The sequence below is a fragment of the Suricata suricatta genome, chromosome 1, assembly GCF_006229205.1.
Source record: "Suricata suricatta isolate VVHF042 chromosome 1, meerkat_22Aug2017_6uvM2_HiC, whole genome shotgun sequence".
Taxonomy (NCBI): Eukaryota; Metazoa; Chordata; class Mammalia; order Carnivora; family Herpestidae; genus Suricata; species Suricata suricatta.
The window spans coordinates 88926480-88953289 of NC_043700.1; positions in this window are offsets into that span (position 1 = coordinate 88926480).

Consider the following 26810-nt stretch of genomic DNA (forward strand, 5'->3'; position numbering starts at 1 on the left):
GGCTGAGATCACTAAAGGACTGAATAGAAACATGCTTGAGAAGACATCAAATCCTAGTAGTGGGTCACTCTACTGCCAAAAAGAGAATCTAGAAAAGTAGACAGAAAGAACAGTTCATGAGGTGGGGAGACAAAGAGTGGTATAGGGTCCTAGATGCCAGTTGAAGAAAGTATTTATAGGTCTGTGGTGTATTAAACTGTGTAAAAGGCTACCATTAGTACAAGAAAACGCAGAAAATGAAATATTGGATCTAACTACTTGAAACCATTACTAATCTTATTTATTTATTTATTTATTTAGAGACAGTGAGAGAGAGATCATGCATGTAAGTGGGAAGGGGCAGAGAAAGAGGTAAAGAGAGAATCCTAAGTAGGCTCCACACTGTCAGTGGAGAACCCAATGTGGGGCTCAAACTCACAAACCATGAAATCATGACCTGAGCCAAAATCAAACACTGGATACTTAACCGACTAAGCCACCCAGGCACTCCAAAACCATTAATAATCTTAACACAGTTGTTTTGAGGAAGAGGGGACATTAAAGCCCCACTAAAGTAGATTCACTAGAGTTGTTTCAGGTATAAAGATTGATATGCTGGAGGTGGCTCTCAAAAAACCAAAACCAAACAAACAAAAAAACAAATGTGAGGAAGGCAAGTAAGTATAAACAATATGTTGGACAGTTTGAAATCAGCCCTAGTGAAAGTACATATGTATACCACGAATTTCAGAAAAATCCTTTAAATCTGGGTTTTGCTCTCCAAAAACCTGGTTGTTAAATATTTACCAGCATACCACTGAATGAAAACCATATGGGAGTGGGTTTCAAAGATTGAAAGAAAAGGCAGTAAGTAAAAATAATATCTTCAAGAAGGTTTGCGCTAAAAAGAAGCAAAATACATACATACATATATGCATACCTACATAGGGCAGAAGCTAAAAAAAAAGAAAAAAGTAAAACATGCCCTGGTAAAGAAAGATGTGTTTTGTTGTTTGGTGTGTGAGTTTTGTTTATCATACAGAAGTAAAAGCCACAGGAAGCAGCCTAAAGGCTTCAGTCAAGAAGAGATAACTCGATGACATAGAAGAGGAAAGGAAGAATCACAGTCATTGACTTGGGGCTGTAGGCAGAAGATGGGATCTGGTGTGTTAACAATGGGGTTGGTATAAGTCCCTGGGACTGTCAGTCATAAAGGGGAGGAGGACAGAGCATCTGGGCACATCTGTAGACAAATAGATAATAGTGACAGAGATTTTCTGTGAATTGCTTTCTTTCCTCAAGAGATATTAAATTTTGAATATATATGGCTTGTATGATTTCATTCTTTCACGCAAGACCTTCAGAGAAAAAAGTTTACAGTCTAATTACTTGAACACATATATTAAAATACAACACATTCAAATCTTAACCCACTGTGTTAGGTTTATTTATTTAAGTAGGATTATAAGTTGTGTCATTTCTCTAAACAATCCATAAGATGATTAAACTGAGTCATTTGATAAAACTTTTATACAGACTTCAAAAGTTCGCTACTGACCTAACCCACACCGGAAATAACAAAACCAGAAATGAATTTTTCTGACTCAGCATATAAATGGTCATCTCAATGTATATCTATCTGCTAGATCTTTAGATGACAGCCTATATAATGTAGGGGTTCAGAACTAGTTAACCCAAGATTTGTCATTTTGGCATGCAGATCATTTTGAGCCAAAAACAATTAAGGTTTAAAAGATTCAGGAAGAAACTTTAAGTTTCTCCCTAAATATTAAAAGGATTTGGGTGGAAGACCTGTTCCAGGAAGGAAATTATCACCACAGATAACTACAGAATAACATGAATTAGGTGTGACAACACAGGGAGGAATTTAGCAAATTCTGGTTGTTAAAAATTTCTATGTCCATTGTTTCTGTATGATCCAGCAAACATGTGTTTACCAAACATTTACTTCTTCTCACCTTACTATATGTTGTCTTCTTTCCCTTTGAATTCCTACACCCCAACCTGTTTCTCCTCAGTTCATATACTCCATTTTGCTTTGCAATCTTTCATGTTTATGTGGATTCCCCATATATATGTAATTACATCAGATTTTCTCCTCTTATGTGTCCTAGTTTAATTTAATTTAATTCTTAGACTAGCCAGCAGAATCTTGAAGATACAGAATTTTTTTCTCTCCCAAATAATAAACACTATATTTGCTAACATACTCTCTGGACAAATAGCTGGTGTCAACCTTAATGTCAATTGAGAGCAAAAGAAAATTCAATTTTTCAGTTCTCAGGTTTAGAGAAGCAAAATTTGCCAACCTAAATTTGTCTCTTTGACATGTGAATTATTTTGGGCTGTTTGTTTTTAAGATCTAAAAGGCTCAGGAAGAACCTTTGACACCCCACCCCCCATTCCCAAGCTGCCTAAAAGAATTTAGACAGAGAATCTGCTCCAAGAAGAAAGCTATCATCATAGATAAGAACCATAGTATAGTAGGAATTAGGTATGGTCTTCAGGGAGGAACCTGTTTCCTAAAATTCCTATGTCCCCTTGTTTCTGTATGGTGCAGAAAACATTTGCTTACCAAACATGTACCCTCTTTCATCTTCTTGTGAATTGTCTTCCTTCCCCCTGAAGTCCCAGACTCTCCCTTCTCCTTAGCGCTAGATGACATATAAGCTCAACTGCCTGTTTGGGGGCCTCATATGCTTATGAAGCCCCCACAAATGTGTAATTAAATTTTATTATCTTCATGTAAGATGTCTCATGCCGATTTCTTAGTTTTTGAGACCAGCCAAAAGAACCGTGAAGAATATACTAACTGGTTCCTTCCCAACAACAGCATGTCTTTTTTCAATAATATGTATATAATATATAATTTTATATACATGCATATAAGATGCACAGATATATATGAATGAAGTTACTTATTTTATTAAATAAACTGTACATAATTAATATGGTCTTTGAAATAATAAACCATTTTCTCCTTAGAATATATAATACATGAAGGTAGAACATTTTAAAAAACTACTTGTATCGTATATTAAGTAATGCCTTCACTATATATATATATATATATATATATGTATATATATATATGTTGTTGCTGAGTACACCCAAATTGTTTTGTTTCTAGCAAAAGAAATCTAAATACAAATTTAAAATTTTCTTACATCTTCATGTCCATTCAGTAAATCTGACAAGTCAAAAAGGGGAAGATTTAAACTGCTATTATTGTCACCATCTAGCCACATGCTTCAATAATATCCTTATTCAACTGACAGAGTGACAAGTCCAGCATCTTTATCTTATCCTTATAATTTAATTTGCAAACAGCTAACTTGACTTCCGTACCCTCCAGGCCCAGTGTCAGCCTTATTGAATGAAAATTCAATTCTCACTAAAGGCCCTCAAGGGTAATTACTGGTCTATGGTGGACAGTTCTGCATTAAGAACTCTAGTGAAATCCAAACAATGTCTCTTTATAGTGATAAAAATCCTATCTCCTTGGATTTACATTTTACTCCTCTAGCAAAACAACCTAATGATTTGTTTACTTTCCATACTTTCAGGACAGGCACAAGGAATCAGGTTTTGTTTTTGTTTCCAAATTATTCTTAGAACTTTCTCCTGTTCAGTTTCTAAAGCATATTTCAATTTTAGAATTTTACTTTGTTTAAAAATGTGTAGTTATACAGTGATATTTATTTGGATTTTTAATGTACAAAATAAATCTCCTAAAGTTCTTAAATAGAGCTCAGAGATTTTTTTAAGAAAATGTTTACTCAGAAAACAACTAACTAATAGCTGCAGGAAAAAGACGGACTTGAGATTAATAATAAAAAGTGTTTGATTGATAAAATGCTTTGAGAAAATGAGAAAGCCACAAGCTGATGTTTTATGATCAAAAGTGAAAAAGATTTTGTTTGTGTCTCATAGTACAGATATCTCTGAATCTGCAAGTCAATTTCAAGATTGTTATTTAAAAAAAAAAAAACAACAACAAAGGAAGAAAATAAGCCTCCTTGGTACTTGTCTAATAAAATAAAAAAAAAGATTCAGTCCAAGGATTGACTCTCTGTGGCAAACTCACTACTCATTTCCCCGTTAGTTATCTGGTCATTGTCTACCTGAAAAACTAAACAATCAAAAGAGAACCACAAAATCACTTTGAACTCATGAAAATAAAAATATGCTAATACTACGGAAAAAAGATACAAGCTAGAACCTTTTCCTTTCTGTCATCCACAATTACATTTTCCTCTATCCATTCTGAGAAATATGGTTTGATTTTCTGAAGTGATCAGTCCTAGGTATTGTTTATTGGTATTTTACATATAATTGTCTGATACTACACACACACACACACACACACACACACATATAAACTTGCTGTTATTCTAACAAAATAGCTGGAGAGAACATTTATTGCAAAGATTTAAAGAGAAAGAATAACAAAGTATGAAGGTACTTACATATTTTTTTACTCAGTTAGGACATGAAACAAAAATCTTCCTTGACATGTCTTTGAAACTGATAACATTTTAAATCTTCAGTAGAAGGTAGGGAAAATGTGTGGGAGAGGGGAGATGAATAGCGAGTTTATTTATTCAAAAAGGACAAAATAACAGCAACCATTTTCTGAGAAGTGTGTAGTGCTATAAAGATAAAAACCTAATTCAATCACTCAATTGTTCAGTCAACCAATTTTTATTTGGCATTTATTTATTTATTTGTCAGGCATCCTGCTAGGTATTAAGGATAATGAAATAAATAAGAAAATAAATATGCTACTTCCACATTAAGGGCAGGTAAGTTAGCATAAATAATGGAGGTGCACAAATTTATTAGTTAACTTTCAGTAAGTATTACAAATACGAAGGATACAGCCTAGGGCCAGTGAAGAGATTCCCTCTATAAACCTCAGACATTCCATCTGCCCCAGAAAGTGCCCACAGATATCCTGTATCTCATTTGGACTCCAAGGCTTTGTCCTTGAGCCTCCATTCTATCTGGACACCAAAACCGCAGGTCACCTGCATTTTGGAGGACAGCTATCTATTTGCCCAAAGACTGTAGAATAGCTCCTGGTCTGAACAAACTTCTTACTATCTTCTGGACTGGACTACACCTTTTCCCATAAGATCTTAACCTCTTCCAGATTTGTCCTGCTCAAAGTATTCTTTCTTCGTCCTACAGTAGGATACAAAGTTTCCTTATATGGCACTCTGTTACTTTTATACTCCCACATCTTGGTACTTAATCTTTTATGATAGTTTAGTAATTCTTTATAATTAAAAGTCCCATCTAAACTGCTGTGTAGTTACCTTGTGATTAGATCCAGACTGATGCTAGTATATACTTGATAGAAATCTTAAAGTTCACACATCTGGTAAATAACAAAAGTGGAATTTGAACAGAAATATGATTCCCAAATCCATTAAGGGAGGGAGTAAATTGAAAAAAAAAAGAGATCAAGATATTAAAGTACAAAAAAAGTAATATACCCCAAAAGAAAATGAGTCAGAAAATTAACAGTACTTAATTACATTAAATAATATTGTGGGGGAGGCTGGTGGAAGTCAAGAGAGGAGAATGGTTATAGAAAGTGCCACTGGATGGATACCACATGTGCCTATTCTGCAACAAAATCCAGAAGGTTCAGTGGCCTTTAAAAGGCCAACTTCTGGGAAATACTGAGACATAATGTAGAATTTCTTTGGCAGAACTGCCTCAGATGAGGGAGGAAATCAGTATGAGAAGACTGACAAAAACCTTCACAAAAAGCAGCAGCAATAAAAACAGAACAGCAAAGCATAATGATGGAACCGAAAGAAGCCAGTGGTGAGGCATTGTGATGGTGTGGAGGAAAGCAAGAGAGAGATGAGAGTTTGAAACTTGTATTTAGATCTTGACTCTGCTTTTTTTTAATTTTTCCTGCTGGGCTACCTGGAGCATGTACTTAATCTCATTATTATTCAGTTTTCATGTCTGCACAATGAGAAGGATAATATCTCACCTTCACTATTGCTGTGTGTATTAAAGGAAAGACTGACCATAAATCACTTGGCATAGGCCAGGCCCGGATAAATAATAAACGTTTATGAAACATTCTCATTAGTAGTAAAACGGGTAAATAAATTAATAAGTAAGAACTCACTCTTGAACACTTGACAATTGATGTTATGAGCAGTAATGGTTCAAGCATTAGTGTAGAATATATTAGGATAATTACTTATTTCTTTAACTAAAATAGGAAAAGCATGTCATTTAGTCGCTACACTTCTTTTAATATTGTACATATTTTATATCTTATATTGTCATGGTGAGTATTTTTAAATAAAATGATTACATCAAATATTTAAGTTTGTGTTAGAGTATTTTATTAAGATACTAATTCCCTTTTAGTTTTTATTTATGCTGTTATTTTTGTTTACCTCTGGTAGCATGACAAAATAGAGCGTCCAGGTTTTCTAATCAGACAAATATGACTTCCCCCCGGGAACTTTTCTATCCCTTTTACGAGTGTCTGGGAACAATATAAGTCAGCTCTTAAGATATTTGTGACAGAAAAGGTACAGAATCATCATGCACTTCCAGTAAAAGGTCTCATCTTTTATTAAGAACTACAACTCAAACCCAAAATGAGGAAACTAACTTCTAGATACCATATAGTCTAGGTTCAGAGAAGCACCCAATCTGGGGCCAAATATCTTCTCTCCAGGCTCATTGAAATTGTAAACCGGGTTGGTACAAGATGAAACAAGAATTCAAGACAATGACTGGAAATAGCATGGAGGCATGTACTCCTCCTAAAAAGAGGTAATTTTTGCCCATAATTCCTACATGGTAGATGGAGGGACACTCTTCTCTGAAGTCATGTTAATGGCCTCAAGGTAAACACTAAAGAAATGAAGGATGAATATAAATATACTCTCTCATTGGCTCCTACTAACAAGTCTTTGAGATAAGATTCACAGCTTAGTTTACAGTTAATTTGTTCAAAATTCAACTTTGGTGACAGGCAGATTTAAACTCAGTGTATTTTTACATTACTTTCTTTTTTTTTAATGTTTTATTTATTTTTGAGAGAGAGACAGCATGAGCAGGGGAGGGGCAGAGAGAGAGAGACACACAGAATCCGAAGACAGGCTCCAGGCTCTGAGCTGGCTGTCAGCACAGAGCCCCGCATGGTGCTTGAATCCACAAACCATGAGAGCATTACTTGAGCCAAAGTCGAATGTTTAACTGACTGAGCCACCCAGGTACCCCTTACATTACTTTCTTTAATTCCTAGTCTCTACAGCCTGCTACAGTGCCTGAAAGAAAATAGGAATTTGATACATTTTCTTCATTTTCCTCTTTTCTGAAAATATGATTAGCGATATGCTATCCATATATATGTATATGTATAATAACAGGCATAATTTAGAGCTGAAAAATTACAAAACATGTGGTACTCAAACCCCACAATTTTGTCTGTAAAGTTAAGGCTTAGGAGTTTATGCCTACTTATGTCCTGACATGTATTGTTTTGTGTTTTGGAATAGATGCCTTTCATTTGCTCTTTCAGATTCCTACTTGCACTGTCCCATCTTCCTTTACGACATAGCTGTGTGACTTACAGAGATGACAATACATTCACATGCCCTCCGGCTTCCTGATGGGTTATACTAATGGGAACCAAATAGGCCATATGAATGAGGAAAGAGTTAGGTCAGGGTTTCATGTTCCTGATTTCCTTCCTGAAGGGTCACATCAGGCTGGTTAAGTCTCTCCATTAAAAGTCAGTTCCCGGGGCGCCTGGGTGGCTCATTGGCTAAGCCTCTGACTTCGGCTCAGGTCAGATCTCACATTCGTGGGTTCGAGCCCCACGTCAGGCTCTGTGCTGACAGCTAGCTCAGAGCCTGGAGCCTGCTTCCGGTTCTGTGTCTCCTTCTCTCTCTGCCCCTCCCCCTCTCATGCTCTGTCTCTCTCTGTATCAAAAATAAATAAAAAAATTAAAAAAAAACAAAAAAAATAAAGGTCAGTTCCCTTTTCTAGGCAATGGTCTCTACATGATTTTCTTCCCACAAACCAATAACCATTCTTTCCTATGGTCCTTTAGAGTCAGAGCTGGTGATCATTCCACTGTGTTGCTAGTCCTGAGGTCTTTGTGGTTTTCCTTCAACCTACACACTTAAAATACATTTCTTTATAAAAACAAAACAAAAGCCAACAAAACAACAACAACAACAAAAGTGTAATGATTTGAGTGCAGCATCTCTTTCCAATTGGAGTTCCCATTTACTATATAAATTTAATAAATAGTATTTAAAGTTATGCAAAAACATGTTAATTATATGCTGTATGTTTAATGAAGCATGAAGTATACAAGTATACTATAGGTTAAATGTCTTTGTTTTTGTCTTAGTGTAATATATTTACCACATATATTTGCTGAACTTTAAATGAAATCATTTTCAGAGTGTTCGTTACTTTTGGCAGGACCCAATTACAACATTTAGAGTGCCTTAGAAATTAACCAATTACAGTTCAAGTTGAGGGTCTTGTTTGGTGACTATTGGGTTAATTTTAACATTAGGTAACAGGGTCCTATCTAAAGTTTCTATCTGTAGGCCTCACCTTTAGGAATGTGGGGAGAGGTAGCTGGCCTTTCCTGATTGGATACCGCAAGGTGGTCTCTCCTGCCTCGGGTAATGTGTAACCACCTAATAGTTCTGGAATGACTGACCCTTAGACCCTCTAGTTTAGAGGGGGACCTCTGTCATGGAGTCTGTTAGGTCAGACTTTGTCCTTACAATGGTTTTTTATTTTTTTTTCAATTTCAAACATAAAAATGTTAATTTTAAATTTCTATTGTTCATTTACAAAAATCACCATTTTGGACCTCAGATAAATGGCTGGAAAAATGTTCCTGGCTGAACATATATGTTTCTTTTTGGTATTTAAAAAAAGGTTTTATTTGAAATTAGTCTAAGTTTGAACGTATTTTTCTTTCAAAAACTACAAAACACCATCATTTGTCTCTTCTCAATATTTCTTTGCTGCTTGTATTAATCACATATACTATTATGATTATAGCCTGATACTTTTACTTTTAGACGATATGTAGAGAACTACTTTTAAAGCTATGCACACATACTGACCAGCAGTAGATGAAAATAGACTTATTCTGATAGGCTGAACCCTTAGAAGGAAATTTTAAGGCTGCTATATTCATCCCAACACGAAGGGTCAATATTTAGAAAATAGAACTACTACACTTGCTTTCAACATTAAAGAAACAACAACAACAACAATTTCTCTATAGTAAGAAAGTCTCCAATTTGCCATTCAAAACTTATTTTTTCATAGATTTACTGAAATTTATTTTAACCAACACTTAAAATCTTATTCCACATTTCCTAATGGCCTATTGTATTTATTTACTGAAGCCCTCCTATGTTGTTTTGTTACCTTCACATATAACCTCAAGGGCATTGACATTCTGATGACATTGTGATCACTAGACTCCAGATGACTCTATCCTGCTATCTTATTTTTCATCCTGTCTCATTTCAGAACCACATTAAGGCTAAGTGTATAATAGCCTAGGATTCTTGTGGGTTGTTCAAAGAATATGTCAGGAAACAGCCTGTGTTACCTCCAGGAAAAGAAGCCGTTTCTTATCAATGCCATAATTGTCATCGCAGTCAATATTAGCTAATTGAAATACCAGTGATTAATGATCTATCCTTTTAAAGACTTTTCTTATCTCAGTGAGCTTTTCAAACCATGCCTAGGAGGTCTATATCATTTTCCAGTAATCTCTTTTTTTTCTTTCTCTCTTAGTTTTAATTTTCCTGTCTTTCATCTTCATCGAAACTGTCCCCACTCAGGTGCCTAAGCTACATGTGTCATTTATTTCTTTTGTCACAGTCTCCTTACTCATTCATATTGCCATACGTCTTTCTGTCCTGTGGTGTCTATCCCTCTAATAGTACATATTTATCATAGTATTTTATCCCTTCCCTCTGACTAAATATAGTTTTAGAACAGGCACAAAGCAAAAGGGAGTCCGATTAGGTAGTGACAGTTCTAATTGCTAAGATGTTAGATATATATGGTATTATGGAAGTTGCTTTTATCAAGTCATCAAAACCTAGCTTTTCCTAAAGACAGACAAAAGTTCAAGGACTTTAAATCACAGCATCATAGTTTTATAAGCAGAATAATCACCAGGAGTTAATGCATATTAATCATTGTGTTGCCTGGCATTATCCTCACAAGTAGTTTACCTACATCTGTTTTATTTTGTGCATAGTCCAAAAAAGAAGATACATATTCAACTAAATTGTAACATCCTCTAGGTCAGGACCTAAAAATAAACAATAGTTTCATCACACAGGACTTAACACAACACCAGTGTTTCCAGTCATCACCATATATCTATTGAAAAATTACAAAAATAAAGTTTAATTTTGTCTCAGTTATGAGGATGTATAACTAAGGAAAAGCAGGCACAGAGTGATACTGCCCAAGCATTCTTTCTTCCATTAGATTGTCTGATAGACTGGAAGCCACATTCAAAAGAATATGACACATTTATTACAACACTATCTTAATATAATTTTGATATATCCGTAGTATTTTGGAACTAAATAACTATTATGAATATATAATGAGAGAATTCAAAACTGAGAACTGGTCATTTGTCATTTACTTGCTGGATGCACCTGGCTATTAAAATTTAAAATTTAATATTAACAGTAATGTTTTCCAAAAATGACTTACAATGCAGACCAGACTTGAACAAAGATATGAATGAAACCAACTTTGGTATTCTGAAAAACTTCACATGCACTGATGTAATAAAAGTCAGGCTTTTGATAGAGGAGAAGTCTTTTATTTAGAGAATGTTTCTAGCAGGAAGCTTCTTGAATGTAATACATTCCATCACCTACCCAAGGAACAGAGTGTGATTGCTGTTTTTATCTAAAGTTAAAGAGATTATCTGAAAATAACCCTAAGAGCTTACTATGTATTCCTTGAAATTTGGAGTTAAAGGGGTCAAGGTTTGAGTAACACCTGCACATCTAAAGAGAGCTAAGTTAGAAGAACCAGTAGAAGGGGTTCGGGATAGAAGGCTGATGTTTAGAATGTAGCAGTTAGGCAGTTAGTCATTAGACACATGAGGTAAAGCAGATGCTGGCCACACCCCTGAAGGCACCCACTCCTGAGGATCAACAGCTGTCACAGACTGTGAGTCTGGAGTTCTCTCTTGCCCAGCAAGAGAGCAGATACAGAACTGAATATGAGAGAGGCTAATGTCCTAGAGCAGATATTTATTGAGCACTCAAGATCCTACACACTTGGTGAAAATGAAGAAAACAATCAGATAGCAATCATTAACTTGAATGAGTAAGAAGCAAAGGGTATAGGGGGGCAAGTGGAATTTGTGATCAAAGTACATTGATGCCAGACGCAAAGTAATTTCCTGCAGGCGATATAACAAGTTTCTCGTGATCCCATTATAATATCTTGCTAACTACCCTTGGGAGCTTTCACCCTGTGGTAATTTTCGGCCCTAAGCTTTTTTCTAACCATTTATATAAGTAGAACCTATTCCCCCACACACAACCACACCTTCAGAGCCACCTCTAAGGGCTAAAAGAGTAAGAAAGGCCAAGCCACAGAGCTGGCTCAAAAGCCACAGGGAATTTCTAAGAGCTGAACATGTGCACAAATATACAACATGCCCTTAAGGACCTTAAGATCACAACAAAAGCTCATCAGACACTCCTAATTATACAATACATAAATAATTATAATAGAATACATCATGGGTATGTTCATGAACAGAGGCCAGAATGTTATATAATCACCAGCTGTCAATCAAAAATGTCAATCATAGCCAAATTTACATATGCAGAAAGCAGTCCGAAAAGGATGCAGCTAGAGCTCCTTGGTGTTATTGCCACTCTTGCTCCAATATCGGCCTGCTTCTCTCTTAAGAGTGTGCGATACTTATCTGCTCAATAAACTCTATCACCCCATTCTGGTCTTGGGACTCCAATGATTTGGTGCATCTGGGACAAGAACCAAGATACCCAGTAACATAGCTACACTTTCAGTTTCTCATGGGAAAACGAGTGCACAAATGTTCTTGGTGGATTAGGTATAGGTCATATAAATGCCAAGTGTAAGAGGCACATTTCAGGACTGAGTCAGGAGAAATAAGACACAACCAAAGACACTATGACAACCACCTCAAGAGTTCAGCAAATGAGGAACTCCCAGCTAATGAGACGGAGCAAGAGAGTCCTCAAAACCCTACAACACTGATTCATGAGAGGAGTGACCTTAAACTCCTGCCGAATCCAAAAAGTGAAATGTCACTTGTGTACACAACCAGGCAAGAGATAACATTGCTACACATTATTTCTCTTTCCTCTTCTTGCTCCAATTTGAAAAGTAAGAAGTGAGACTAAAATTTGGGGGAGAAATTGAAACACAGAGTGGGAAATGAAAGCAGAATCAGTTTATAGCAGACTTATTACCTGGGGTAGGGACAAAAATCTCAATTCTAAACCAATTTCTAAATTTTGAATATTGTATATGACTCGACTTCATAGTTACTAGGTTGATTGTAGCACAAGTAAGAGTGACCAAGTTTTCATGCTAAGGCAGGCTAGTCCACTCACAGGAAGAATGGTCTACGAAGTAGAAAGTTGTATTAAGACTGCAGTCTCTAAGTCATTCTTGTTAAGAATTCTGGTTACACAAGTTGTATGGCCTTGGGCAGGTAACACAATTATTTTGATCCTGTTTGATATCAGTAAATGGTGACAGATGTGGTGACAAGCTCCAAGATCTGGTGACAGGAAAAAAAAAAGTGTGACAACATTAACAGAGGCAAGTTAAACACCCATAAAATCATTTAAAAATATTATACTTATATCTGGTAACAGAATAATCTGAACAAACTACAAACAGAAATTTCAAGCAAATAACTAATATTTTAAATAACTCCTAAAAACTATTTTATTAAATAAACTGCAACAAGTCTTGAACTTTATAGTTGAAACGATTCTGCTCAAGCTCCAATCTAATATACAAAAAATAAATTTTGGAATAAAATGCAAAAATATATTAACATTTCAGTACTAGGTAAAAAGTTCAGTGAAAGTGCTGGAATAGTTTATATCTCATTCACTAACACCCAAATTATTTGAAAATAATATTACTTTTAAAAAGCAACAAGCCTAACATAATATGTAGCTCTATCAAGAATTATGTCCTATGAGTCTGGCAAAAAAATTGTTATTGCATACACGTTATATTCTGAAATGCTTATGGCTTAGGGAGTCCAACAGCAAGGTAATTTGGTTTCCTTATTCAGAGTATAGATAAAGTTTCCACAGAAATGCCCTGTTGTGAGGCCATCACCTATAATAAGGGACATAATAGAAGCTATACAATAGCCTTGTTGAGAAGAGAAATTGGATTGTTCGATAGTGACAAGCACAAGTGACTTTTTTCTTCTCTTTTTTAAGCAAGCTAAATATATGGAAATAAATACCCCATTTGTTATTGATCCTGATTATTGATAATTTATCAGTAGAACAAAGAGATATCTTTGCTTTCCATAGAAGAGAATCAACAAGGTGTTCTACTGAATGGAACTAAAATAAAACTAGTTAATTCAAAATAATAATTCCAAAATATTTTTGAAAAGTTACTAAAAAATATTGTGATAAGTATGCATGGAACAAGGCAAAAATATGAATTTAAACTCACAGATATAAGACAATCTTATTTGATTCTATCATCTAGATAGGATCTAGTATGTAGAATGTAAATATAGCATGTATTATGAGTATCAAACAATGCAAAAATATTTATTAAAGTATAATAGTAATGAGTATATTTGAAGTACAGTATAGAATATAACATTTTCTAGTTTCAGAAAACACATGGAAAGCCTCTGTGCCTACCTCTCAATTTTGCTATGAACCTAACCCTATTAATAATAATAATAAGATCTTAAAAATATGGATCAATATAAATATTCTGGCACTGCATGTTCCTTCTGTATCAGTGAGAACTTCCTTGATCACAATAGGCAGAAAACTGAATTTGGACTGTTTTAAAGAAAAATATATCTTCTACTGTGACAGTTTCATAAAAGGGTAGGAATGCCATGAGGACATGAATTTTTTTTATTTCTCCAAACATCTCCACTTCACCACTACTCCATTTATACCCAGAGTGTATTGGATAAGGCTCTTCCTCATGGATCAATAAGATAGCTGCAGTTCTTGAAAATTTCTGCAAGTCACCACAACAATGGAATTTGGAATGCTGATTGGCCAGCCTTAGGGACATATATTCTACACTAGAGTTAGGAAGGACCTAGCCTGAAGTTCACAGCCTGAGAGTGAGGAAGATATAATTCCCTAAAGAAAATCATGGCTCACTCACTAAATATAGTCAATAAGCAAAGGTGGTCAGAAGAAAACATAAAGCAATAATTTACTTCCCCAACATTTTATAAATGACCATATCACTTCTTGGATGCATATCATCAAAGAAGCATGAGTCAGTGTGTATCAGCCCAAATATCTTCTTTGTTTGTGTATGCTTTCTCATTTAATATTAGGAAAAATAAATAAATGAGGTTGATCTAGGTCATGTAACCCTGTATTTCTACAGAATGAGAAACTAAGGTAAGTGTTTATGTAGCTTTTATGAAGTCAGATGGCTAGTTGGTAGCAGAGGCATAATTTCAGTTGTTTGTCTGAATTTTAAAGTATAAGCACTTTATGTTATTCTGTGCTGTCTCCAGTAGGCATTGAATAAATTTTGAATGAAGTAATGAATAAATGAATAAGAAACTGCCTGAAATAAAAGCTGCAGTGTCCCTAAGGCAGACAAGAAGGCCTACTGCCATGACCTGACCTAACCACTTGTTTGATCATGAACTATATACTCTGGAAAAGGACTCAGTGATGATAACTTCCATCTCATCTGTGTAATCACTACTTGGAGGGTAAAAATAACCAAAAGTCAGTGGGACTGAGTAAACAAACCATTACAACTGACCAGAAACAAAACTGAAAGTCAGTATCATAATGTCTCTTCATTAGAAAAGCTCTAAAAATTTTTTTTCTTAGATACCAATAACAAAATACTGTTTAAAGCTTATATTGTTTCTCATCAGCAACTGTAAGTTATTGATACAGATTTATTTAGCAAATGTTTACAGAAATTAGTTAAATGGCAAACTACACAGAAGTTCATTTTGTTTTGTTTTGTTTTGGTTTTTTTAATGCAAGGTCATGGTGGGATTTTTTTTTCTTCGCAACTTTATCCCCTTCTTTATAATTAAACACTATCTCTTCTTTAAACATCTCCAATTTTCAACCATGAGTAGTATATTACTTATTCAGTATTTTCCTTAGCATATAGAAAGTGACCAAGTAAACACCATTTAATGAATCTTTAAGACTTGACAGAGTAATTCAACAGAGTAACTGTTTATAAGAATTCCTTATGAAATGGCATTTTTGGGCACTTCTTATAGGTGAAAAATTAAAAGACGTTGTAACAATAAAATTTATATTCTGAACATAAAGATAATACTGTTATCAACCAATGATACCCAGGGTGAGAGACATCTAGTTACAGATTTAACACTTCAGTACATCCTGAAACCTGATAAAGTCTTTAGTACTATCTATAATCATGGTCCACTAGGAGTTTAACTTATCTTATAAAATGTTATAACTCTAACAAATAATACTATGAGCTGTGATGTCACTGGATAAAATTTTATACAATGTAAATCATACATGGATTGCAGGATGACATGCAGATATATTTTTATAACTTGATACTGTGCCCTACTCAGGATTAAGGTCTTTTAAGTTGTCTATCTCAACAGGTTGTCAGTGGAGACAAACCTGAGATCTTATCTCTCTATGTCAAATATAGCTTGTACAGTAATTTAATTTTTGAGAATTCTATGATAAGCCTTCTAAATGCTATCAACAAATATTTTTGAGAACCAAACAAAAAGAAAGCACTTTCCTACCCTGTTTGTTTTAAAGAAGAGCAATTTAGAATTTCAAGAAGTTTACAAATGACATATAAGATGCATAAATGGTGTCTACCAACATAAAAACATAAATATTAACTGTAGGAAATGTATAGTAGTGTGAATTACAATCTTTCTAGAAAAATAAGTTCACTTCAGAATAAGATATAGTCCAGGACAACGATCTGGCAGTAGAGATGAAACGAGTTTGTGAAGAAAGGCCTAGGTTTTGTGTTCAGCCTTACTTGGATTAAATTCCTGTCTTAGCTATTACATGAGCTAAAGAAAATTATTTACCACTCTGTTTCTCAGTTTCTAATTATTAAGTTAGGTAGTAATCATAAAAATAACCTATATTATCAAGTTATAAATATTAAATTACATAATAAATAAGAAGCACTAGCACAGTTAATGAACCATAAATATTATATTAGCATCATTATTTGATTGCTGGGAGAGTTTAGGTAGATTAAAAAATGAGAGACTTACTGTAGCTTCTTTTAAGAAAGATTATTAAATATTTCTTTTCCTCCAAAGTATTAAGCCTATACTTGATAATGTCTTATATTACACCCAAGTCAGTTGCAACAATCCCACAAACATTATTCTTATGAGAAAAACACAAAATATTATTGGTCAATTAAAGTGCATCTTAAAATCCATAAGCCTCCCAGACAGACTCATATTCACTCAAGATTTATCACAATCAGTTACGTATAGTTATTGAAATAAATACTAAGACATCATTGCTTCTTTGCAGGATAATGGTGTAGTTATTTTTGTGTGTGCATTGTGCTAATATGAATGAAACAATTATACTGAATTTAAGGTTTCTTTTTAATTTTTCAAATGTTTGTTTATTTTTGAGTGAGAGATGGAGTCCAAGAGGGGGAGGGGCAGAGAGAGACACACACAGAATCTCGAGCATCCTCCAGGCTCTGAGCTGTCAGCACAGAGCCCAATGCAAGGCTTGAACTCACAAACTGTGAGATCATGACCTGAGCCTAAGTTGGGTGCTTAACTGACTGAGCCACCCAGGCGCCCCCTGGTTTCTTTTAAGTAAGATAAAATGTGGGTTAAAAACTGTTGTTTTGAAAGTTCACCATTTCAACTTTATTAAGTCATTCAAAAGCCCTAGAATTTTCTTTTTATTTCTACATGAATTCCATTCACAAATCTAATATATACTTCCTGAGGAATAACTAAAAGGATTTAGAATAGAAAGCAAGGTAATGAGATAAAAAATAATCTGGAGATTCAGAAAATTAATAATTAAGTGAGGAAAAGAACTGATGTCATAAACTTACCAGGACTTTTAGTTCTTTCATTATAGGACTTTGATTCATGAGCTTGAAAATATAAAAAAGTTTTAGGTATTAAAATTAAATGTGTCTTTCTGATCCCTGAAATATAAGTTGGAAGAATAAGAGAAAAAATGTGAATGTATGTGTATATGTATACATATATTTGTAGATCTATGTCTGTGTGTATATTGACATATACATTTACATACACATACACAGTAGATATAGCATACAGGAAATGCGGGGTATATTTATCATACATACTCAACACACATTATTGATTTTTATTACAATATCTATATAAATTTCTGAGTCTTCTTTTAAAAATTATCCAAGTTGTAATTCAAGGACTACAGCTTAGCCAACTAAAACAGAATTTCCTTATAGAATCCTTGGAATTCTAATTTACCAATTTTGTCACTTAACACTGTCAAGACATGCATCACAATAGGGAAATTTTTAAAGAATGATCCAAGTAATGGGGTTTTCTGATACATTTATCTCATACATATACCATATCTCATACATTTAACAGATTTAAAAACCAGTAAAAAAATAAGATTTCTGAGATATTGTGAATGTCTTATTCATTCATTTATTTATTTATTTATTTATTTATTTTTGGTTTATTTATTTATTTTTTTAATAATTTTTTTAAATTTTCTATTTATCTTTTATACAGAGAGAGACAGCATGAGAGGGGGAGGGGCAGAGAGAGGAGGAGACACAGAACTGGAAGCAGGCTCCAGGCTCTGAGCTGGCTGTCAGCACAGAGCCTGATGCGGGGCTCGAACCCACGAACGTGAGATCTGACCTGAGCCGAAGTCGGAGGCTCAACCGACTGAGCCACCCAGGCGCCCCTGGTTTATTTATTTTAAGAGAGAGGGACAGTGAGCAAATAAGAGCACAGGAAGGGCAGAAAGAGAATCCCAAGCAGGATCTGCACTGTCAGCATGGAGCCTGATGTGGGGCTTGAACTCACAAACTGCTAGATTCTGTACTAAAATCAAAAGTCAGACACTTGACCAACTGAGCTACCCAGGCACCCCAAGAATGTCTTATTTTAAAATAGTATGACCTGTTTTCTTTTTCTTTTCTTGAGTATATTTGTTAAGGAATCCAAGAAAAATTCCTGTTGACTTTAAACAATTTTCCTGCACTTATAACAATGAAAAGTTCTTCATTTATTAATGGAGAACATTGATATAGGTCATGAGGTATAATAATAGTTTTTAAATGCATCAAGTAGTATTTATTGACCTACACATGTTCTAGGTACTCATTAATAAGCATTTAATAAAAATTACATAAGTATTAACTTCAAAAATGATATGAAAGAGTTACTATTAACACTGTTTTGGGGCACCTGGGTGGCTCAGTCAATTAAGCATCTGAATTCGGCTCAGGTCATGATCTCACAGTCTGTGAGTTTGAGCCCCGCATCAGACTCTGCTGACAGCTCAGAGCCTGAAGCCTGCTTCAGATTCTGTGTCTCCCTCTCTCTCCCCACCCCTCCCCCACTCATGCTCTATCTCCCTCTGTCTCAAACATGAATAAACATTAAAAAATTTTTTAAAAATAAGCAGTTTTACAGTTTAGGACACACAGAGTACTAGATACTAGATATACTTATAAGTAATATTGATAAAATTTAGCTAATCTGTACATGATTTATATCAATCTAATTAATATGTTAAAGGATATTTCAGAAATTTTAAATTAAAAAATTTTAATGTTCATTTATTTTTGAGAGAGAGACAGACAGAGTGTAAGCTGAGCAACCTGCAGAGAGAGGGAGACAAAGAATCCAAAACAGCCTCCAGTCTCTGAGCCGTCAGCACAGAGTCCTGTCAGGAGGCTTGAACTCGAGCTGTGAGATCATGACCTGAACTGAGGTCGGACACTTAACCAACTGAGCTATAAGCTCTCCTGGATATTTCAAAAATTTAATAAAAAGAGATGCCTTTCTGAAAATAATACTCTTATTGACCACAAGCAAATCAGAGGAAAATTTATTAAATAGTAAACTGATTAAAAATTAATATACAAATCTCTAGGATCCATATATACAAATAGGTATTGAAAATGTAATGTAAGATAAAGGTATTAAATGAGGCAAAATCCTGGAGCATAAAGTTAAAAATAAGTTTTCAGGATATACAGTTTTAAAAACATTAACGTCGTGAAAATGCAGAATAACATAAAAATTTGCCTTGTTCTTGTATAACTTAATGTCATAAATATGTAAACAAGTTGTAGTTTGAGAATGTTGTAGCAAGCCAGGCATGCACAATCCCAAATGTAGGACTACATGAAAGAAGTGATGGAGAGGTTAACAGAAGGCTATTGACTCCATATCTGATAGTGGGACAAGGTCATTATTGCTCATTAAAACCAGCAGTCAAGTAAAAGAGCTGGACCTAGAGTGCGAAGAACCAGGATGACCCAGACTCCTACCAGAATTTTTGTTTCTGTCTTTTACCAGGAAAGATTAAGGGAAAGAGGAAATCTTTCAGGATCTTTGCAAGTCAATAGCCACACAAGTAAACAAGCCCTCTTTCAGAGTGATGGATTCTGTTTCACTTCTGCCTTCTATCTGATGCACATTTATCTTTTGGCCATTTCTAGCTTGACACAGTGCTAGGGTGACTTTCTAGGTATTATACTTTCAGTTTCATCACATTTATCCTCTACAGTATCATAACTGTCTATCCTTTGTCTATTTAGCTAATACACACCTTCTTTAACTATATTCAGTTTCAAAATAAAATAGCAAAACCATGCTCACTACCTAATTGGATGCCGATATCTCTTGTAGCCAAAAATTACACTAACTTTCTGCACAAAAGGCAATAAATCCTATATATATCACTTAATCTATTTTTGAGTGAGTTTCGTTCTTCCATTATCTGAGTCATACTTCCATTCAATTACTTGTGACTTAAATACAGAGATAGAAGATTACCAGTATTCTTGCATCCTATAATATCTAGTAAGGAAATGAGTGAGGGAGGAAAAGAGACTAGAAAAATATATATTCTGAAATGGAATAATATCACTACAAAAGTTTTTTTTTCTGTAAATGGTCACATTATTGTAGCTGGTATTTAAAACTTCTTCTTCCTATACCTATTCTATATTATCTTTGCTCTCAGCAAGTGACTGAAATTCCCATGATTCTTTAATTACTAGTCAAGTTACATTTCCATTCCTTGAAAGTCTATGCCAGTAGCAGTCTTACTTATACTAATTTTTATCACCGGATGTGGAAGTGGTAAGAAATGTAATACAAAATCTCTGTGTAGAGACGTGCTTCTCTTCATCCTTACTATATATTAGTAAACCAATTTCCTCTTGATAACCTCTTGTATCCAGTACAGTAGTAAACATCTCTGCCAACAGGAACACTATAATGAGAAGTTCAGAGTGTACAGGTGTCAAGCTAAGCATCCATTTTTTAAAAGAGTCTTGGTGACAGTATTCCTCTCTTAGAAACTAAGTCCTCTAAAAGAAAAGTGTATAAATCTGTGAGAATTAGTATATTTCATAATTTCTTTTGACTTGGAGATCAGTAAAAACTCATTTATTAAGAACCTGTTCTGTTCATGGTAACTATTTTCACTTCTTGTCTCACTCTCTTGGCTATGGCTTTACTCTTTCTTTCTTCAGAAGAAAATTCATTTTCTGCTAAGTTGCTTTAAAGACTGTTCCCTCCCAGGCATCCTTTTTTTGTTCCTGTTTTTGAACTGTCTATGTGTTGTACAGTATGACCCTACATAATTACTCTAAAAACGTGTTTGTGTTTTCTGTGAATCTGAATATAATCCACTCTATTAAGCAAACATTTCATCCAACAACTTTTGTTTTTATGTAGGCAACATCAACGTAATATCTTGGAAAAATGTTCTTAAAATAGTAAAAATCTTTGTTTCTGTTAGGGAGAGTCAAAAAGGCTAATTCTTAAGCTTCTATGAGTCTTTTAAAAAGTGACTTAAAATGTTTATACTACCCAAAGCAAACTACACACTTACTGCAATCTCTATTTACCACCAGAATTTGTCACAGAGCTAGAACAAATAATCCTAAAAGTTTTATAGAACCACAAAAGACCCTGAATAGCTAAAGCAATCTTGAAAAAGCAAAGCAAAGCTGGAGGCATCACAACTATAGACTTCAAGTTATATTGCAAAGCTGTAGTCATCATGACAGTATGGTACTGGCACAAAAACAGACACACAGATCAATGGAACAGAATAGAAAACCCAGAAATGGACCCACAACTATATGGTCAACTAATCTTCAACAAAGCAGGAAAGAATATCCAATGGATAAATGACAGTGTTTTCAAAAAAAGGTGTTGGGAAAACTGAACAGTTACATGCAAAAGAATGAAACTGGATCACTTTCTTAGAACATACACGAAAACAAATTCAAAATAGATGAAAGACCCAAATGTGAGGCAAGGAACTATCAGAGGTTCTCCTAGAGGGAGAACACAGGCAGTAACCTCTTTTGACATCAGCCATACCAACTTCTTACTAGATACGTCTTCAGAGGCAAAAGAAACAAAAGCAAAAACAAACTATTAGGACTTCACCAAGTTAAAAATCTTCTGAACAGCAAAGGAAACCATCAACAAAACTAAAAGACAACCTTCAGAATGGGAGAAGATATTTGCAAATATCTGATAAGGGGTTACTTTTCAAAGTCTAGAAAGAAGTTATTCAATACCCCAAAAAACAAAGAATCCAGTGAAGAAATAAATGGATAGAGGACACGAATATACACTTTTCCAAAAAAAGACATCCAAATAGCTAACAGACATATGAAAAGATGTCCAATATCACACATCTTTAAGAAAATACAAATCAAAACTACAATGAGATATCACCTCACACCTGTCAGAATGACTAAAATGAGTGATTCAGGAAACAACAGGTGTTGGCAAGAATGTGGAGAAAGGGGAACCCTCTTACACTGCTGGTGGAAATGCAAACTGGTGCAGCCATTCTGGAAAAGAATATAACTTTTTTTCCTCAAAAAGTTAAAAATAAAACTTTCTTGTGACCCAGCAATTGCATATCTAGGTATTTACCCAAAAGATACAAAAATACTGATTCAAAGGGATACACACGCCCTGATGTCTGTAGCAGCATTATCAACAATAGCCAAATTATGAAAAGAATGCAAATCTTCATTAATGAACTGATGAGTGGATAAAGAAGAGGTGGTATATCCATAGGAAAAAAAAAAATCTTGCCATTTGCAATGACATGGATGGAGCTAAAGAGTATTACGCTAGCAAAATAAGTCAGTCAGAGAAAGCCAAACACCATATGATTTCATTCCTATGTAGAATTTAAGAAACAAAACAAATGTACAGGGGGAGAAAACAGTAAGATAAATCATAAGACACACTCTTAACTATAGAGAACAAACTGAGAATTGCTGGAAGGGGGGTGTGTAGGGGTTGGGCTATATGGGTGATGGATTCTAAGGAAGGCAGCAGTTGTGATGAGCACTGGGTGTTGTATGTAAGTGATGAATCACTAAATTCCACATCTGAAACCAATACTATCCTGTATGCTAACTATGGGGGGTTTGCATAAAAACTTAAAACTAAAATTAACTAATTAATTAAAATTTAAAAATGGCTTAGCTCCATCCAGCCTCATGATGGTGACACTGAAACCACATTTCCCTGAAAGTGTTTTGGATTCAATCTTGGGGCAATTCCTTACCTTGAGATTCTTCTGATAGGATAAAGTGGAATTAAGAAATAGTACTTTTTAAATTTTTTAAAAAGTTTATTTATTTATTTTGAGAGAGATGGAGACAGTGCTAGTGGTGGGGGGTCAGAGAGAGAGGAGACAAAGAATCTCACGCAGGCTCCACACTGCCAGCCCAGAGCCCAACATGGGACCTTAACTCATATAACTGTGAGATCCTGACCTGAGCTGAAACCAAGAATTGCATGCTTTTCCAAATGAGCCACAGAGGCTCCCCAAAATAGTTTTATTCTGGCACTTAGGAAGTTCTGAATTTGAAACATTTCCTCCATATTTTGCTTAAGAACATATTTTTCTTTTAGTTAACTTCTCTTTCTTGGTAGCATTATCATATGAACCTAAAAGAAATCAGCTGACACATTCAACATTGTGCCTAAAATTCTTTAGTCAAATTCATAAGTTAGTTAGGTATATTTCTATGTTTTATGTTATCACAGTGGAATTAATGCCATTCTGCTACTATTTAAAACAGAATGCATTTTTGCTTTCATTTCCCTTGCCTTTGGGGATATGTCAAGTAGGAAATTGCTGCAGTTGAGGTCAAGGAGGTTGTTTCCTACTTTCTCCTTGAGGGTTTTCATGGTTTCCCTTCTCACATTCAGGTCCTTCAGCCATTTTGAGTTTATTTTTGTGTATGATGTAAGAAAGTGGTCTAGTTTCATTCTTCTGCATGTTGCTGTCCAGTTCTCCCAGCACCACCTGCTAAAGAGGCAGTCTCTTTTCCATCGGATACTGTTTCCTGTTTTGTCAAAAATTAATTGGCTGTACATTTGTGGACCCAGTCCTGGGTTCTCTCTTCTATTCCATTGGCCTATGTGTCTGTTTTTTGACTTTCCAACCCGGGGGTTAGGTCAGTCGACGCAGGTTCCTGAGGGAGGGAGAGAAAACAGGGTAGGGCAGGGAGCACAGAAAATGGAGGCAAGACAAACGTTTCTGATCAAGCCTCAGTTTTTGAAAAAACACACACACCTTATATAAGGTTCAAGGCGGGAAGCAAGGCAGTTGACCTAGGTGGGTTGCTAGGAAACAGGGTCAAGTGATTAAGACTAGGGTAAAGGAGGAACCAAACCGAAGCTTTTAGCACAGCGCCTGAGGGGCCAACACTGCCCTGCCTGCAGGCGGCTGATCTTTGTTCTTCTGGCAGCTCCTGACAGGGAGTGGCACTTCCCTGCCTGCAAGCGGCTGATCTTTGCAGCTCCCCACAGTTTTTTGTGCCAATACCATACTGTCTTGATGATGACAGCTTTGTAGTAGAGACTAAAGTCTGGGATTGTGATACCTCCTGTTTTGGTTTTCTTCTTCAATACAACTTTGGCTATTCGGGGTCTTTTGTGGGTCCATACGAATTTGAGGATAGTTTGTTCTAGCTTTGAGAAGAATGTTGGTGCAATTTTGATGGGGATTGCATTGACTGTGCAGATTGCCTTGGGTAGTAATGACATTCTCACAATGTTTATTCTTCCGATCCATGAACAGGGAATGTTTTTCAATTTCCTGGTGTCTTCTTCAATCTCTTTCATAAGTTTTCTATAGTTTTCATCATATAGGTCTTTTACATCCTTGGTTAGATTTACTCCTATGTATTTTATGTTTTTTTTGTGCAATCATGAATGGGTTCAGTTTCTTGATTTCTCTTTCTTTTGCTTCATATTTGCTATATAGGAATGCAACTGATTTCTGTACATTGATTTTGTACCCTTCAACTTTACTGAATTCATTGATCAGTTCTAGAAGGCTTCTGGTGAGTCAATTGGGTTTTTCATGTAGAGGATCATGTCATCTGCAAAACTGAACTCTTGGGACCTCATCAAGATAAAAAGCTTCTGCACTGCAAAGGAAACAATCAAGAAAACTAATAGGCAACTGACAGCATGGGAAAAGATAGTTGCAAGTGACATATCAGATAATGGGCTAGTATCTAAAATCTACAAGGAACTCATCAAACTCCACACCCAAAAAACAAATAACCCAGTGAAGAAATGGGCAGTAGACATGAACAGACACTTTTCCAAAGAGGACATCCAGATGGCCTACAGGCACATGAAAGAATGCTCAACATCACTCATCATCAGGGAAACACAAATCAAAGCAATACTGAGATACCACCTCACGCCAGTCAGAGTGGCTAAAAAGAACAAATCCAGAGACTATAGATGATGGCGAGGGTGTGGAGAGACGGGCATCCTCCTACAGTGTTGGTAGGAATGTAAACTTGTGTAGCTGCTCTGGAAAACAGTGTGGAGGTTCCTCAAAAAACTGTCCAGAGAACTCCCTTATGACCCAGCAATAGCACTGCTAAGAATTACCCAAGGAATACAAAAGTGCTGATGCATCGGAGCACATGTACCCCAATGTTCATAGCAGCAATGTCAACAATAGCCAAAACATGGAAAGAGCCTAAATGTCCATCACCTGATGAGTAGATCAAGAAGATGTGGTATATATATACAATGGAGTATTACATGGCAATGAGAAAGAATGAAATCTGGCCATTTGTAGAAAAGTGGATGGACCTTGAGGGTGTCATGCTAAGCAAAATAAGTCAGTTAGAGAAGGACAGATACCATATCCTTGCACTCAAAGGTCTAACAGGAGACCAGGAGAAACCTAATGGAGGACCAGGAAGAGGAGAAGAGAGAAAGAGATTTGGGGAGAGAGAGGGACCCAAAACTTGAGAGACTATTGAATACTGAAAACGATCTGAGGGTTTAAGGGGAACGGAGAGGGGGGAAAAGAAAGAGGTGGTGGTAATGGAGGAGAGCACTTGTGGGGAAGAGCACTGGGTGTTGTATGGAAACCAATTTGACAATAAACTATTTAAAAATATAAAAAAACCCAGAATGCATTGTTTTTCTAGCTTTCAGTAACAATTTCCTCATTCAAACTTTCACTAACAGTCTTCTTAAGTATCTTTCACCTCTACTCACTGCTCAGTTCAAAGAGGGTGTGACATGCTTTGGGCTTTTTGCTTCAGCAGCACCTAACATCTGTGCCACACTCTATGCTGGTCATATGTTGCTGAATTACAAATAATACCAAAATTCAGAGGCCAAAAACAATGGCCACTGCATTATCTCCCAACATTATGCAAAGTGACAACTAAGCAGAGTGATTTTTCTGTTCTAGATGCTCAAAGCTGTGGCTATAGTTACCTGAGGGGTCTCAGCAAGGCTGACACATCCATGATGGCTTATTTATATATCTGGTATTCTACCATGGGTGGCTGGGAAACTTGGCTTTTACTATACTATAAAGAAACAATTAAATATATTTCAATCAGCTATAATAGCAATGCAATCAGAACTACTTTTAAAATACAAGTTATTCTGGGGGCACCTGATGGCTCAGTGGGTTGAGCATTTAACTTGATTTCAGCTCTGGTCATGAACTTGAAGTTTGTGAGATCAAGACCCTCATGGAGCTCTGTACTGATAGCATGTCACCTGCTTGGGATTGTCTCTCTCTCTTCCTCTCAAAATAAATAAACATTTTCTTTTTTTTTTAAAGGTTACTCTGGGTTCTAGAGTAAGAATATATTAAATTATGTCTAGTGCAGAAGCAGTGAAAACAGTTGGATACTATGATAACTTAGGTAGGAATTGGCAATGTCTTTGATAGGAAAGCAATGGTTGAAATGGTGAA